Raw genomic sequence first — 16,735 nt, 5'->3', positions numbered from 1 at the left:
GCGGATGGGCGGTCGGGCGGGCAGGCAGCGGAGTCGGACCCCCGGAGAGGCTGCAGGAGTCGCGGATGGATTATTGACGCGGACGTGCTGCTTACCGGAGCGGAAGCTGCCCGACAGGGGGGAACCGGCTGGCGATGACAGGTACGCGTCTACGCCGGTAACCACGTGATCGGAATCATGATAAAGATAAAAATGCTGGGTAACCGATCGTTTCTCCGCCGGGTCCTAGCGCCGCTATTTTTTTCATTTTTCATTTTTTTTTTTTTAAAAACTCAATCATACAAGTTTAACAGCCTTCCAGAGGTTTTCCCCTCCCCTTTACTTCTTCCTCCTCCTCCTCCTCCTCATCTCCCTCTCTCTTATTTTCCACCGGGGCTGCCTGTGTCACCCAGCTGTCGCTTCGTCCTGTCAGCCATCTGCGCACCGGGCAACCCAGCCCGGTCCAAATGATTGGAGGACATACTGATGCCTCCTCACATTTTGATTCGCATCCCATACTGGCTGCGTGCGAGTGCATGGGATGCTGTCTCAACAGCAGCAGTTAGCAGCAGCAGGCGAAGATGACCTGTTAGTTGCAGCACCTTGGATTGTGGTTGTCTGCAGCCCTGCAGCCCTGCAGCCTCCTCCCGCTGCATCTGATGGAAACGAGGAGCCGCGGATGGAGTCGGCCAGTGCGGTAAATTGTTGCACGCAACGCAAAGCATGGAGAGACCCCCCCCAACCCCTTCTTTGCTCGGCTCTGCTCTCCTCCTTCTTTGCGGTAGACGCGCCGCCGTCGTGCGTTGCACTTTTTTTTGCAGGTGACTCAGCTGAAGGGCGATTTAAGGGGAGAGGGGCCGTTTGCTGTGCTGGTGCAGCTGCTTAACTCGGAATGACCTTTAAAAAAAAAGGTGTCAACTTTTGTTGCTGCATCACCCCCTTGCTCCGTCACAGGAAGCTCCTGTCCCGTGTCACTACCATGTACCATCGTAGCTTGGCTCTCATCTCATTCATCCTCATTTCTCCCTCCACGTCTTCTCGCGTTTTTTTTTTATTTTTTTATTTTATTTTTTATAACCGAGCAAAGGATTGTATAGCTGGAGGATTTCCCCTCTTCTGAAATACTCTAACCGTTGCCAAGCATGTCTTATACAACTATGACGCTGACCTGCTATGACTGCAAAGTACTTGCCTCTTTATTAAATAACTCATGATATCCCAGCACAGGATTTTGTCATAAGCCTTTAGTTGATGCTGTATCGTGATGAGATGAAAACCTTCTGCTCTCCTAATACTTCATTGTTCCCTCCTCGCCTCAATCAACCAGATTACAACTTTGTCACAAATGGCGATTAGTTTGGCTTGTGATACGCGACAGATTGTGACTTTGTAGACTCGTGATCCCCGTGAGGTATTTCACCACTGTGTATTTAGAAACAAGGACTTGTGTGCACGACCCAAACAGTGGCCCGAAGGCTGTATGGTAAAGGAACAGTGTGAGGGAAGCACAAAACTGCGGGACATCCGGCTCAATGGTCTCATTGTTGGCGTCGTGTCCTCGGGGCGGTAACTTGAGTCCACCTGTATGGCAGGTTTGCAGAGTGAGGGCCAACAACAGTGCTTGTGAGTTGCATCTCCATTTGTCCTCATGTAAAACTAATACGAGGCTGGCTCAAGGCAACTTGAGTGGCCGCACGTGAAAGAATGTCCAGATCGGCCCGCATGTCAATTGTGTTGCCTTTTTTTTTGTACAATCAGCGGCTTTGTGTCCCCCCCCCCCCCATGCGTGTGCCGCAGTGTGCCACCAGACGCATGAATCTATTACTCGAAATGCGCATAATTTCACCCTCACTAGTGATCTTTGTGAATTATTCATTTGCGTCCCACCGGCAAATAACTCCATTCCTTGGCAAAGTTGCGCAGAGGACGTGTGGAGCACTAAATCCAGAGTGTCAGGGGAAGTGGTAGTAAACAAACATCAGAGCAGCTGTACTTTAGCCTGTCGCCCTTGTTTATGGCGCAGTAATAGGACTACTGTGGCCCCAACTTCCGTTAAAATTGACAATTTTTCAAAAATAATTCACGTGCTTGACAGCATTTTGTCTCCCCTCTCCTCTCAGCCTCCAATACGGTGGCCCGTTCGTTTCAGTGGAGTTGCTTCCGGGGCTTGGCTTCCGGTTTACTTCCATATTATGAGGAACCTAGAACATGTACAAGTAGTGTCACTTCCCATCATGACTCTGTAACTCTCATGATGCATCAGGACGTATCCGCCAATCAGAACGAGCTGAGGCATAGCAGCACGTATGACGCTGTGACATCAAGTAGGGAATAAACTCTTCTGGGTATTTTCTGGCCCTTATACATATATTTTTGAGTCCATGACTTAAAATATTCAGTAGAACCGCAATTCAGGTTAGAGGCGTCCTGTCAGCCATCTTACAGGCATTTATTTTTGTATCTCAGTCTATGGGGAAAATGCTTCTTGGGCAGCCTGGGTTTTTTGGCTGCAGTACCTTGAATGGCCACTGGGCAAAATTACCACACTGCCATATTGCCAATCTGGTATCCAGCTCTCATAACAGTCTTGTAGCCTCCACCCTTACTCTGAACAGAGGTGTTAGAATCTCCAAGGACGTGGATAGGTCACTTTTCTGCTTTCCTTGCTTTTAGATCCTCGAGCGATCCCTTAACTGTCCTGACAAGTTAAAATTTAGAAATGTGTCAAAATTAATTTTTGGTTGTTGGACTCTTCCTAAAACGTGTTTGAAGAAATCACACGGGGATTGTTTCTTCTCGGGCCTATGTAAACGAATGGATGAGTAGCAGCACGCTTTCATCTCCACCGCTGTTGACATCACTGTTGTACTGAATTTCAGACGAGAGCTCAGCCTCCCCTTGTTCCTCCTGACAGGGCATCTATCTCCATTAAGGGAGCACTATTGACGCGCTGCCGTATCACTCCGCCTTCTTTCATCTTCGCCGAGATAAGAAAGGAGAGTCCCACAATGCCACCTTTTAGCCGCCCGCTAGTGTAGCTTCGTTTCATCCTGGAGCAGCTGCGGCGCCGCTGAGCCAATGATTAACGCTTGGAAACCTCTGCGGCCACTGTAGATTTCACACGTGTCGGGGGAGAAAAGGCCAAGACGAGCTGACAAGCTGCGGTTGTCTTTGTTGCTGCTGTTAATCGCTTAAATGTGTGGGAGAGGAATTCCCCCGAAACATTCCAGCGTTTGACAAGGTGAGGTCACAAGGGGGGGAGGATCTGTCATGCGCTGACAGACGTCAGATGGTCTTCTCAACGTCTGAGCTCGCCAGCGTCCCGCCCCTGTAGCGCGGTCTTGCACTTTTGTAACAGCAGCATTAGATGCTCCGCACAAAGTCAATTGTGGCCATGAGAAATGTGCCGTCGGTTAAAAGCTTTTAGCAGTTGGCCGCTCCGGAGCAGTTTGTCGATTTTGACGTTTTCTTTTTCTTTTCGGCTTCTGAGCACAATGAAGATGTTGATTCTCCGAGTCAGATAAGCCCCACAATGTGGATTCTGCAGTGGAAAACAAGTCAATCGCAGCTTTTTCCGCAGATTGCGTGCACCCTCTCTGCCTCCTTCCACCTCGCTTCGGAGTATTGACTGGAACTTCAAAGCCCCCTTTGAGGTTGGAGGTAGCCTCATACATGAGATTTCTAATAAGATTCTGTTGCAGGGACAGCAGACTTGTAATCCAAAGTGAGAGGCCAGTGCATGTGTGTGTGTATGTGTGAATGCGTGCGTGCCGGCTAGTGGATGGTATGTCATGCTTCTATACTTTCTGCCGACGTTGGTCATGTGGTCTTGCAAAGGCGGAATACGAGGCTTTAAAAGGCCTCATCAAAGCTGCTCCTATTTCACAGCTGTGAGAAGGAACGAACCGGGCCTGCTGTCAGGAAGGCACATGTTGATGATCTCCAGCCTCACATCATGGTTCATGGACCCTCATGGCCAGCGGATGAATAATACATTGCAAGTGAGCTAAAGCGCTGAGAGCAGGAGTCACTCTGGGGAGGCCTGGAGATGTTGTGAGAAGTGTGGTCAGGTGAGCGTGGTTTTCAATGCAGTATTATCTCGGGGGTTTTAAGGCTGCGTTCAGACTGCAGGCGATCCAAATCAGGTTCCTTCTCAAATCTCACTCTTTTTAGCAAGTGTCCAAATGGGATCCGGCCCTGTTCAGACTGGGCCACGTTATTGACCGCTTTGACAGGTTGCTGTAGCAACGACGTCGGAGCGGAGGCGTCGTCCAGCGTGTGTAGTGTGTGACGTCATATAATTGCAACAGTGGCACTCGCTGCAATACATGCCCTGGAGCTTGGCTTGAGGGGAGCCATCTCCCCAGCTGTTCAGACTGAGACGCACCGGACCAAATGCGATTTGAAACTACGTCCTTTCAATCAGTCTTGCAAAATTCGTCTTTCATGTGATTTGTGACTGTTCAGACGACAAAGAGCCGTCCGGTTTCAATCTGGATGGGCAAAAAAAAAAAGAATCCAATTTTGACTGGCAGTCTGAACGCAGCATGAATGGCACAAGCCCTCTGTTTACATCTTTTGCATGCCTGGGTTTTGCCCCCTACTGTGTGATGTCACAGAGGGCTCCCCCAGATGTGCCTTTGGCTATCTTGCTTTTCCTTTCCTTCAAACATACATAACATACAACGACGCAACACTTTTAGCAGGAGGCTATCAACAGGTTTTTTTTGTTTTTTTTTTGGCTGACTGTAACCAGGGGGCCTAACAGTCTAATTCTTAAAAGAAAATCAAAACGTGTGTTTGACATGAGGCCATAACAATGATTATATAAAGGACCTGGGATCTGCAGGTGTGAGTTATTCCTATCATCCCATCAGTCGCCTTGCGTGTGGCCATTTTGTCAGTTGGCTGTCTCTTGTTTCAGTTGTTAAATGTCAGTCCAAATTATAACACTGTTCAGCCAAAACGGAATCAGATTTTCTTCCTGGAAGTCAACGCGGTCCGTTTTCTTGTGTCCGGTGAGTTAATATGTACAGAGGCGCGAGGTCCCTTTTCATACCGTTCAAACTCCTCAGGAAATAATATGTTGACTCGGCTCTGCGTGAGCGGCTCAGTGTGCTAGCGAGTTGACCCTTCGCAGCAGCACGTCGAGCGCAGACCGCCGGGCCTTTTAATATTCGCCGGGCCTGTGTTAATTCCTTCTGTTGGAGAGCAAACCTATGCTGTGTGTACGTTCCGTCCAGATCAGTCAACTGCAGCCTTTTCCACCCCGCCTGCATTCCAAATGATATACCGCCAGTCTTTGATGTCGACTCTTGAGAGGCAACTCACTGCAGGAGACCGCTGGATCCTCTGCTAATGATCTCTACACAGGCCCGGGCCATGCTGCTTTCATGTCTTGCATAACACTTGCATTTTTCGCTTTAGATATCAGCTGGTACACGACGTTCTTCTGCAGAACAACAGATCATCTGTTTCCTTGCAGGGACACCGAAGGAGATGGGATTTTTTTCCCTTCTTTTGGGGGGGGGGGAGTGATTGGAAAAAGATACACACTCCAGTCCTTGTTCGACGCATCAAATGTTCCCCCCCGAGCTGTTGTTTTCCAGCAGGACTGGGGAAAAAATGCTTTAAATTGATGAATCCTGTGTGTATTTTTAGCCCGGAGTTGGAGTCCTTCTCTCTTTTTTTAAATACAGTTCTGAGAATTAAGAGCAGTCTCGCAATTGAATCCACATCTTGGGTGAATCATCGTCTCCTGGATGTTGATTGAGGGTCGAACTGGTGTGAGACGAGGAAGTACTTCAGCTTCGGAGGGAAATTGGGGCCGGATGAGCCGACGAGTCAGTCGTCGGGAGCTTCGCCCTGATTGAGGTTCGATGACGGCCGTGCATTACATTCAACAAACTTCCCCGTCACACAACCGGCCACTTTATTAGGTAACCACTGGACGTTTTCCCTTCCTCTCATTCCGAGAGATGGTTGTGATTTTGTGAAAATCCCAGCAGATCAGCCAGTCTGGCACCAACACTCCCCATTCGGAGTCACTTAAATCCTCCTTTTTTATTCCCCATTCCGATGCCCAGGACCTCTTCACCGCGTCCGCGTGCCAAAACGCATTTCAGTTGCTGCCGTGCGATTGGCCGGTTAGCCGTTTTGCGTTATCGTGCGGTTGAACTATGCAACCCTAAAAAGTTTTTGACTTTGGCATTAATGGGCCCATATAGAGCATGCGCAATAGTGTCACTTCCCATCATGCCTCTGTAACTCACATGATCTATTTGGCCAATCAGAACGAGTTGAGACACAGCAGCACCTACGACATCTTGACGTCACGCTGGGAACTCTTTTCTGCTGATTTTCTGGCTTTTATCATTTTTTTAAACGACTAAAAGGCCATAATGGAAAAACTACAATAGAAAGATTTACTACGGATCGTGTTTTATGTCACAGTCGTCCTGTCAGCTGTTTTAAAGGCGTTTGTTTTTGTATTGCGGTCTATGGGAAAAATGCTTTTTGGGCCCATGGGATTTTTGTTTTGCTGCAGTACCTCGAGTGGCCACCGGACCGCCGTCCTGATAATACATCCATGGTAAATAAGCTCTGTGTGTCCCCAGAGGAACGGAGGGCTCCCGCGTCTCCCATCCGCCGCCTCCGTCACCGCAGCCGTGAGGTGATTGGCAGTGATTGCGCTCGGTCGTGACACGCCGACAACATCAGCAGTCCAAAGTGTTTGCTGCGGGTCCGTCGCCGTGTTCTCACCTGCCAGACCGCAGCAGCGCTATCGAATGGCCTGTCCGTCAGTGGGCTGGGAGTCCGATTTAATCAGCCGCTGTGACCGACGGCGCCACCGCTGCCGCCGCCGCCGCCTCTTCGCCGGCCCCCACGGCTGCATTTCAGCTGAGCGGCCGGCGCATTTGTAGGATGCCTGTGGTTCTCACCAGCAGATGCGCTTATTGTGGTGGTGAAGGCGGTGCTGCTGCTGCTGCTGCTGCTGCTGCTGCTGCGTCATCCTTGTTTGTTTTGGTCCGAGAGGAGCCAATCAGATAAGCTCTCATGTGACTCAAACTTGCATTTATTTACTCCTCTCGACAAACGCGCCCGCTGTACCAGAACGTCAGCAGACGACAACCCGTGAGTGTTTTGTAAAAAAAAAAAAAAGAAAATGTTTGATTCGTCAACGTAATCCCTTGACGTTCTGTTTTCCAGACTCTTTATCGCTCGCTTCCAAGTCCCTTTTTTGTTCGCAGGCTCCTGTCCCAACAAATTGCACCCCCCCCCCCCCCCCTGCTTAGAGGAAACAGGCTGGCGGGGATTTCGGAGGAACCTTGGCAGCCAAACATCAGAGGAATCCTTTTTGCCACTGAGATCAATTTGCCGAGGCCGAGCCGAGCCGAGCCGGGAGATTCGATATTATATTATACCAGACACTCCTGTCTGGAACCCCCCCTCACCACCACCACCACCACCACCACCACCAACCCCCGGGCCCCATCCCCGGAGGTTCTGTTTAATATCAGGGTCAGAACCTTGGCACGGCATGAAGACACATTGAAGAGGAAGTCTGTCTGAGCGCGGTGCCCAATGCTTTTTATTATGGTCATCGCGGAGTCTAGACGCGGCAATTTCGCCTCCCAGCCTCCACAGCAACACCCCCCCCCACCCCCCCCCCCACCCTCCCTCCTCCACTGCTGAGTGTCTGTTTGCCCTCTTCTCCGTGGCTGCCACCGTGTTCACAGCCTCTCCAACCTCGGAGCCTGTTTTTTTTTTCTGTTTCATATTTTTTTCCCTTCACTTCACCTGCAGCGCTGCTCCTGGATGTCGGCGTTCTGCGCCCTCGCTCCCGCTGCCTCCCTCCTCCGGCTCCCTCTGCTGCTCCCATCATCCCAAAATGACTCCGGCGTCGGCGTCACCGCTGACGCGATAGCCAAACGACTTGGCTTCGGTGCTATGACAACAAGACGTCTCGCCTCCATCCCTCCCTCGCTCCACAGGTCCATGTGCACCGACAAGCGGTGCGATTGAGGGGGGGGGGGCTGTGCCCTGGCGCGCCTGAATTTCAATCTTTTTTTTTTATTATTGTTGCGCTGTTAATCACATCCTGGCGCTGCTGACTTTTGACGTCACTCTGGCTGCTTTCAAAATATTGAAATATTCTTTCGCTTCCAATCACTTTTGTCGTCCAATTTTCCCTGCATCCCCCCCCCTTTCGTGCACAGATCCGCGAGGTGAGTCGAAGAGCAGAGTTTATTTTCTTCTCTGGAGGCAGATGGGAGTCGAAGTCGGCGGCTCCCCTGCTGATGGAACCGCGAGGCGCCGGGCCTGGAGATTTGACAGTTGTTGATGGCGTCGGTTCTGGTGCGACGACAAGGCTGCAATTTGGCGTAAACATAATTCCTCTCCAGGAGAGGAGCGGAGGGGCAATTACAGACGACGCGAGGGAGGGGAACGCACATTCCTGCTGGGGAGTAGGATTGTCTGGTGGTGGGAGTGGGGGGGGGGGGGTGAGAAGAAGGGTGGAGGGGGCCTGCGGGCTGTTGGAGGTGAAGGAGCTGGAGGGGAGGGAGTGTGAAAGAGTCAGCAGGAGAAGGTGGGGGTTCCAGTCCCTTCCCCTCAGACTGCCTCAGTTCCTCAACTCATCCTGCCGTGCGTGTGGGAGTCACTCTGCTGCAGGAGGAGCGTCCACGCTCTCCTCTCTCTCTCTCTCGTGGAGGGGAATCTGGGAATTTTCACCTTTTCGCCACTTCTTGGATTTCCCTGGGGGAAAAAAGACCCATGTGACCCCCCCGCCCCCATCCACCCCCACTCTGGAGGGAATAAGGTAGGTTTTCCATTTGCTCCAGCGTGTTTTTCTTGCGCCTTTTGTAGCTTGAGGAGACAAATGGTGAGTTGCAGCCTCTTTGCACAAGTGGTGCTAAACAACAACAGCAGCAGCAGCAGCAGCACCAGCAACAACCTGCTGAGTCAGTGTGTGGCCTCCTGCAAGTCTCGACTTGAGTGCAGTGGAATTAATCAAATGCAATTAAAGTTCTTTGCCCGGACGGTTTTCGAACGTAATTCCAAAGGTGAAACGGATAGCCGTCTTTCTCTTCTTGCTCTCCTCGTCCGAGGGACTCTGCGCTTCTCCGACCTGCTGTAATCACACCCTGTGGTCCTCCCAGCCGGCGCTCAGGGTGGGGCCGCCACCTCATGTTTGTACCTGTAGGGCTCCTGCTCGGGCCGCAGCTCCCTCTGCCTGCCGACAGCCATTGTGTTTCTCTCTCCATTCAAGCCCGCCAGACTCAAAACAATACTTGCCTGTGTGCGCGTTCCCGCTTGCGTGCGTGCTTGTGTGTGTGTGTGTGTGTGTGTGTGTGTGTGTGTGTGTGTGTGTGTGTGTGTGTGTGTGTGTGTGTGTGTCGTTGTAATGACAAAGCAGAAGGCCACAGTGGCAGAGCTGAGAAGCTGAGAAGAAGCCAGATGATGAATTGCAAATGCAGGAGATGGTCAAAGTCAGGGGCGGGGGAGGATTCCCAGAGCGCTTGGTTGGAGGGGGTGGAGGTGGAGGTGGGACCTGGGGGTGGGGGTGTTAGACGACTTTATGATGTGCGAGTTCATTTAAAATCAGGGCTTTGTGTCGGGGCAGCCCCTGTGTGTGGCTCCTGCGGTGGGGAGAGGGGAGAGGAATGGTCATGTGTTGTCATAGTTATGGAAATGCGTTGGCCGCCCCGGGGCTTAGCGGGACGGCGGGTCGGGAGCTGCCTCATTGGTTTGCAAATCGCAATGACGCGAAGGACGGCAAACGCTACAAACCCACTTGCCCTGTAAGTTCTAACTGGAGTCAGTTTATTTTTTTTTCTTCCTGAATTTGTCGACAAGTTGGGCTGTAAATCTTGCGTGTTGTGTGACGGAGGCCCTGTGTGCAGGAGAGCGGCGGGGAGGGGGGGGGGGGGGGTTTTGCAGATTTCCAAAGGCGCACATGTTCTTGTGAGTTTCCACTGACTCATCTGCATATAAGAGCTGCATTTAACAGCTCGTTCAGCTCCCTGAACACGTTTCTCGCGGCTCATCAGTGTACTCAACTATAATTTGCTTATTGGGTGCCCTGACGATCACCTGGAACATGCTTGATTGCCGTTCAGCGGGACAAAGGTCTCATTGTGCGCAGTTCTTATGAGATTCCACCTGTTTTCCACCGACTCATCTTAATGCCCTCGCTCCTCCAGCGTGACCGCTCCTTCATTCAGCCCCCCCCCCCTGAATTTCGGCATTTTGTTCCACCTTTTCAGAAGCCCGGATGTTCACCTGTGGCACGTTTGCTCACGTTCTGCCGCAGTTATTTATACACCCAAAGAGCTTTAACTTCATTTCAGCAGCAGAGCCACCTCAAGCAAAGACGCCGAGTTCTAAAACCAGATCATCCCTGTTTGTTTTCCTTGAGGCTCCTGTAAGTTTGTTTCCTTTTCGAATACACATTCCCCCACTGCAGACATCCATCTGGACCTGCCTGAGCCGGAGCCCCCAGCTGATTCCTTTTAACTCGACATGTTTGAGCTCTCAGTCAGGGAATGTTTTATTTTGTCCACAAGAGTGGACAAGAGACACAAGAATGTCTTCTTCTTCTTCTCCTCCTCCTTCCTCTTTCTCCTCTCAGCTGCCTCCTTACAATAACTGGCAACTCCTCTATCAGCGGTTTAAAATATGTTGCACGCTCCTAAACCTGCCAGTGACGGTGAAGTATTTTAAGCTTTTTGCTCATTAGGAATTCAAAGTTTACGGATGTAGTGGAAGCGGGTGAAAGACGACTTCCTCGGCGGCGTTTTATCACGGCGCAATAAAAGGAGCTTGTTCTGCTCCTGGGACCACTTGGAGGAAGGAGACACATTTTCTCCTCAGCTTTTGTGTAGCCATGTGTGTCAGGACGCACCTCGTCTCTGCCTCGGTGCACAATGCACCGGGGGGAGCCGGCAGCTCCAGGGCTGTTTATGGTTGAGGTGGCGCTACTGGATAAGTCGACGCTGTCGGGGCTCTCCGTCTGTCGAAACAATGCAGATAGAATCTCCTCAGTTGGTGTAAACAGAGGATTGGCGTCGCTGATCAAGTGATGAGAAATGTCCCCAGGAATGCAGGCAAATTCACTTTCGGTTCAGCAGTCCGGATAATTCAACTCCCGTCCTGCTGCTCGGCTTGGACCGACTTTTAAACGCATCCCCATCGCTGGGTTAACCGGGCCTAAGACATCGAGCCTGATCTGCAGTTGGAGCAGAGTTTCAACGGGTACCTGCACTTAAAACGCAACTGTCGCCGCGCTCAGCCTTCCTGCTCGCTGACCCGAAAGCAAACGGTGGCCACTGCCGGGAAGAGAAATCCAGAGTTGACCAGATTTAGAAGTGCAGGACAGCAGCACGGCGCTGTGTTTCATTGTGCTGCCAATAAAAGGGCTTTTAGGCAAAAAAAAGACAAGTCAGCCGCCACACTGGGACGTGTAGGTGAATGCTCGCCCAGCAGTGGGTTGGCTCCTGGTGCGTGTGGGCATCCGCTGCCGCCCCAGGCTGTCCCTGTGTTTTGTTGTATTGCCGTCCCCTGAATACAAACCAGCTGATGCGCTAGAATTCTGGACTTGAAGCAACAGGCCACAACAGGCTTTGAGAGCCAACAGAGAACTAAGAGACGATTAAACTGTTTTCATGCCAAAACCATAATTACATTAAATTCCGTCAGCAATGTAATGTATTTTATTTTGATTATTATTTTGTGTTTGGCGCCTCAGGAGCTGCACCTTTGTTCTACTTTATACACAAACACATTGTATTCTATGCTATTATCCTCTATTCAGACCAGGGGTTAGATTCCTCATAACATCCTTCTTAGTTTACGCTGTGGGCTCGTCTCCCTGCTGACGTGAACTCCTCCCAGAAACCTCCCGAAGTTGGATGAGTCGTGTGTTCACATGGCTACAACCGCTGCGCTTCCAGAGAGGTGCGTCCCACTCCCACTAGTTGCTTGTTTGCTTAGCAACCAGTTTTTGTTCTTCTCTTTCTACACAAAAAAAACAAAACAGAATACCGACACTACAGAACTGAAGAAAAGTAAAGTTGAGGCGACTTCAAAGTGATTGTACTTAAACCCCCATTTAAAAAAAAAAAAAAAAAAGCTGTCTTCTCAGTGTTGCACCTCAGTCAACAGCTGTTTCTCATGTAAATCATCCTTCACCAGCCACTCGCTGGATAATATTCCCAACTGCGCGCTCAAATATGCTCTGTAACAGTACCCTCTGTTTTGCTAACCTGTTTGTCTCAGCATCGCGGCCATTCATCACGGATCTGTTACCATAAAGCCGTCAAGCGCCTCTGCAGCTGGTGCAGCGGCGTATGTGTGTGTGTCAGAGAGAGAGTGTGTGTGCATGCAGGAGCAAATTGTAAAAGTCTGGAATGTTGGACATCTGAAGGAGACAAGTGTTAACGCTCTGTGTAGCCAGGGGAGACCTTTTCACTGATGGTGACAGTCACGGGCCACAAGAAGGTCAGCTCATGAATGTCCCCGCTGATAACGGCGGAGATATTTAGAGGCTGTTTACATCGAGACAGGTTTTTTTTTGTTGTTTTTTTTAAACCCACATTTTCGAAAAACGATCTCGATAAAAAAAAAAAAGTGCTTTGGGAGTCGTGCCAGCGAAAGTTCGCTAACATTTTTTCCCATTTAAGTTTCCTGCCTCAATATGCCCCCCCCCCTTCTTATGTATTGATCTTGAAATCCCGAGCGGTTATTGAGCCGAAAGATGAGAGAGAAAACCAAAATTCTCTTTTGGCTGCGTTCAAATCAGATAAAAGAAGAAAAAGAGTTTCATAATAAAAAAAAATAAAAGAGACTGGAGAAAATTGTTGTCGCTCACTCCCCTCTGAGAGACGGACAGCACTGAGAATATAACCTCTTAGGGAGAGTTAATGAATGTAGATCTGAGGTTTTCACATTTCTCGCAGCACAATAACGGGTCTCAAAGCGACTGTGACTGAGGATGTGAGAGAGCGAGAGAGAGAGAGTGAGTGAGAAACTGTGCCATTGTTGCTTTGTCAGTGTCTTGTGTAATTAACACGGCCCGGCTGCTGTTTAAATGCGGGGAAATGTGGAAAAATGATGGAAATGTAACTTCTGAGCGGCCGTCCGTCACAATGACTTTGCTCTGTAGAATTTCAGAAAGTAGTTGAAGGCAAAATGACGTCTTTGCATGCATCGGCTTGTTTGTTAAAACCCGAAGATTTCACCCGAGTTTCTGTTGGCAGAGGACTGACTTCAGATTAAACCCTGCTGTAATTTGAGGTTACAAATGATAGAACCAAACCGCCCCTCCCCCCGCACTGCTGCGGCGCGATGAATTCCCTTTGACCGCAGCCCGTAACCAGCCCTTTTGTCTTAGCTGTTACCCACAATTAACTGAGGTGCGAGGACTTCAAAGGCTGTAAATGTGCACCTAAAGAGCTGCCAGCAGGATGTGGCCCGCTAACACCTCGGTTCCGACCCTCTGGAAGAGCTGATTGCGGGCAGCAGGAAAGTCCCATTAGAACAGAATGACTTGGCAGAATCTTGCATCCCAATGCAGCACGATTTGTTTAGTTTTTTGGGGTAAGCCGTTACTTAAAAAAGTCGTCCAGTGTTGAGAAATAAAACTTCAACATTTGAACCAACGTGACGATATTAATCCGCTCTTTAACCCCCACTTTGTGCCGACGGCTGAGCGCACTGTGCAGCATCTGCTGACCGAAGCCCCCGCAGAGCTCAAGCGGCAGCGGCGGCGGTGACCTCTGCACACAGTGGTGCCCCAGAGAAAACACTTGCAGGGACAAAGGTGCCACCAGGCCAAACAACACCAGCTGCCGCCCAGGGACGGCCTGCGCTATCAGCCCGGAGGTTTATTTGCACTTCATTTCTCATTACTCATACTGGATGTTTAATATCCACCTTTCCCCCCTCACAATACACCAAATCTTTCTCTGTCCGTGTGGTAGAGAGCCCGCAGGAAGTGTTCGGAGAAAGGAGTTATCATTTAGATCATTACCTCCTGTCTTTCAAATGGATCAGTTGGATCTATTAAGCTAATTTAGCCACGTTCGCGACACTTTGAGGCCTCCTAGTGGTGTAATGAGGTACATGTTTAACTAAACAAACAGGCCTGACTGGGGAAAATACAAACTGGTTGTACTCGGAGAAAACCCTTCAGTGCCGTTACTTCTTCTTGCCGCCTCTAAATTAAACACTACCGCAGCATCCACGTCATTCTCACTCTCCTCCTCTTTCCCTCCGTCGCGTGAAAGAGATGGCAGATGTTAAAAGGGTGAGAGAAAATCCATGGAAAATTCCTAATCTATTTCTCCCACAAACACCAGTGGAACATTTGGATGGATGAATGTGTGTACACTGCGCACACGTGATACGTCGTAAAGTGAGAGGAAAACGTGGCTATTGTTAAAGGATGATAAACAGCGGATGGATGGTTGAACGCTTCGTCTCCTCACACAGACACATGTTGAAGAGTGTTAATCATGGATGCAGGTTGCAGCCTGATTTTCTCCTGCTCTCCATCTCCGCCGCCGGCCAGCGCCGGCATCCACTTCCTCTTCTGCTTTAACTGGTCCCCCTTTTGTACCGACGCCACCTGAGCCCCCTCCCCCTGCCGCCCGGGCCCAGTGGAGGTCGGGCGGGGTCACCCGCAGCGCCAGCGTTTGCCTCCGCCCTCCGAGGCGCGAAATCGATTCCGCGGCTAATAAAAATAGCTGTTTAGCGTGGCTTCGTGTTGCTGCTGTTGTCCTCTTGTGCCTCATTAGGCTTTTAGATCAATGTCTTCCTTTTTGCTGCTCTGTTCTGTACAGCTTTTAAGAGGATGGGCTTCTATCCCGATATGGTATCCAGCTGAAACGGCCACACGCGCTGCTGAGGAGCCCCTCAGCGGCTGCTGCTTCTTTTCCAGGCTTGTGGCCTTTGTGAGGAGCCTTCAGTGGGCTCTTTGTTTCCTCCTCGCAGTTTTTAACGCCGCTCTGGTTTGGACAGATGAAACGTATAAAAAAGGAAGATGCATGGCGTTTCGCCCGCACACAGTTTCCCCTCGGGCGCAATAAAAATCTTAAAATACAGCGCGGCGCGGCCGAGGGGAGGGAGTGAGTCATGAGGGCGGAAGAATTGTGTTTGCCGCTTCTGTTTGCGCCGCGCCATATGACCGTACGTCAGCGTCGGGGGCGGTGGGGTGCGCGAGCCCTCGGAATGGAGTGCGCGAGTGAACCCGTCGCCGCCACTCCAAGCGCACACAAACCCTTACCTGTGTTATTATCTGCGGTGAATGGACCGTTCAGATTACAGGGCTTGTCGTCGGAGCCGGCAGCCGCTGCATTCTTGCCTGTCAGCGCACAACACTCGAGGGTCAAACGGCAGCTGTGTTGTTTTTCCCAAGATCCGGAGCAAAAGTGGATTGCGTGCAGCGTGTGTTGTGCGCGTGATTTCTTTTTTTTTTTTTTTTTGGTTGACGCGCTGTGCGGTTGTGTTGCGCCGTGTGACGGTGCCGCCGGCTTTATTTTGCCTTGTTTGCGTCCCCTCTTTGGCCCGCGGGGCGAAAACTTTCATTGGCTCTTCAAAAATGTCAGTTGACATGTCAGTCCTTTTAGCGGGAGAGGTTGATGTTGCAGGTGGGAATGGGGTGGGTGGGGGTTGAAACTGTTTCTCTCCACCAGTTCCAGTTCAAACAAGCCCAAATATTTTGTTGAATATAAGCCGGGCTCTTTAAAAGTGGTCTCTGATGTCGGAAAGGTCCTAAATCTACCTGTCACACGAGCCTCGGGAGCTGACAGGATCCCGCTGCACATGTGGGGAATAAAAAAAAAAAAAAGACTCTAGGAAGGTTTTGATTTTTTCTGTTCCAAACCGGACACTTTTGACAGTTTTCGAGTCAATTTGGCACCAGAAGATGGAAAAATATCTGTTAAAGCATCTATTCATCTTTCAGGTCTATTACACTTTATGATGTTCCATCTGTGTGTATTCATTTAGTCTGTTTGTACCAATGTTTTTTTCAATGCGAAGATAAATGAGAAAATGCCTTTTTTTATTCTTCAACAAGCCAATGGAAGCTGTTCCTTTAAAACGCAGCCCGTTTCTCCTCCTGCACTGACGTTGCAAAGTTCTTTCCGACGCTGCGCTGGAAGCCCCGGAGCCACTGCGCTGCTCATCTGGAGCCACAGCGCAACTGGGGCTTCCTGCGACTGGTGCAGGCCTGGAACATGGTGTGCTTATTTATGTCATTACGGAGCCGATAATGAATGGATCCTCTGAGTGTTTAGCGGTCTTGTGCTCTTGGCTCGGCTGTTAAAAGTGATTCACTGACTGCGTCATATTGCCGATAATCTCCTTTGTTTCTCTGGGTTTTGTAGCTGAAGTGATTGCTGGACATCCAAAGCAGCGTTTTTTTTTTTTTTTTGTCTCTGAGGGTTTCTGGGGGAACCTGCTGGCTGGATTTGCTGGGATTTGCTGCTGCAGAACATCTACACCTGACCCGTCTTTGTCATGCATTAGTAAAGAGTCCATGATGGATTTTGTGCACAAGCAGCCTTTCGGTGCAAAAAAAAAAAAAAAATACGGTGGTGGAGAAGTGAGGCTATTTTAATCCTGTATTCTGATATTCTGGTGGCTTTGATGCACAAAAAGGTTTTTACGCTCCAATACAACAGAGCTGACGTGGCTTTTTGTTGTATTCCTGGATCAGCGTCGTATCACCTTGTTATCAAAGGTCAAAACC

The 16,735-nt window shown here is 50.1% G+C and overlaps 1 protein-coding gene across 5 annotated transcripts in view; it reads left to right on the top strand.

Annotated features, from left to right (window-relative positions):
* Positions 1 to 16,735, top strand: part of LOC142895598 (rho guanine nucleotide exchange factor TIAM1-like) — a 42,029-nt gene continuing 25,294 nt past the window's right edge. The window contains exon 1 of one of the 5 annotated variants that reach the window (XM_076036781.1): positions 1 to 141. The gene's annotated coding sequence lies outside the window, so the exon portion shown is untranslated. Of the gene's footprint in view, positions 142 to 8,576; positions 8,801 to 9,642; positions 9,783 to 11,799; positions 11,938 to 16,735 lie in introns of those variants that run through there. The other 4 variants (XM_076036785.1, XM_076036780.1, XM_076036784.1 and 1 more) reach the window with 4 other exon arrangements.

This window comes from Nelusetta ayraudi, unplaced genomic scaffold, assembly GCF_046127955.1.
Source record: "Nelusetta ayraudi isolate G7.1 ecotype Tasmania unplaced genomic scaffold, CSIRO-AGI_Nayr_v1 ptg000048l, whole genome shotgun sequence".
Lineage (NCBI taxonomy): Eukaryota > Metazoa > Chordata > Actinopteri > Tetraodontiformes > Monacanthidae > Nelusetta > Nelusetta ayraudi.
This window is presented reverse-complemented; position numbering and strand designations above follow the sequence as displayed.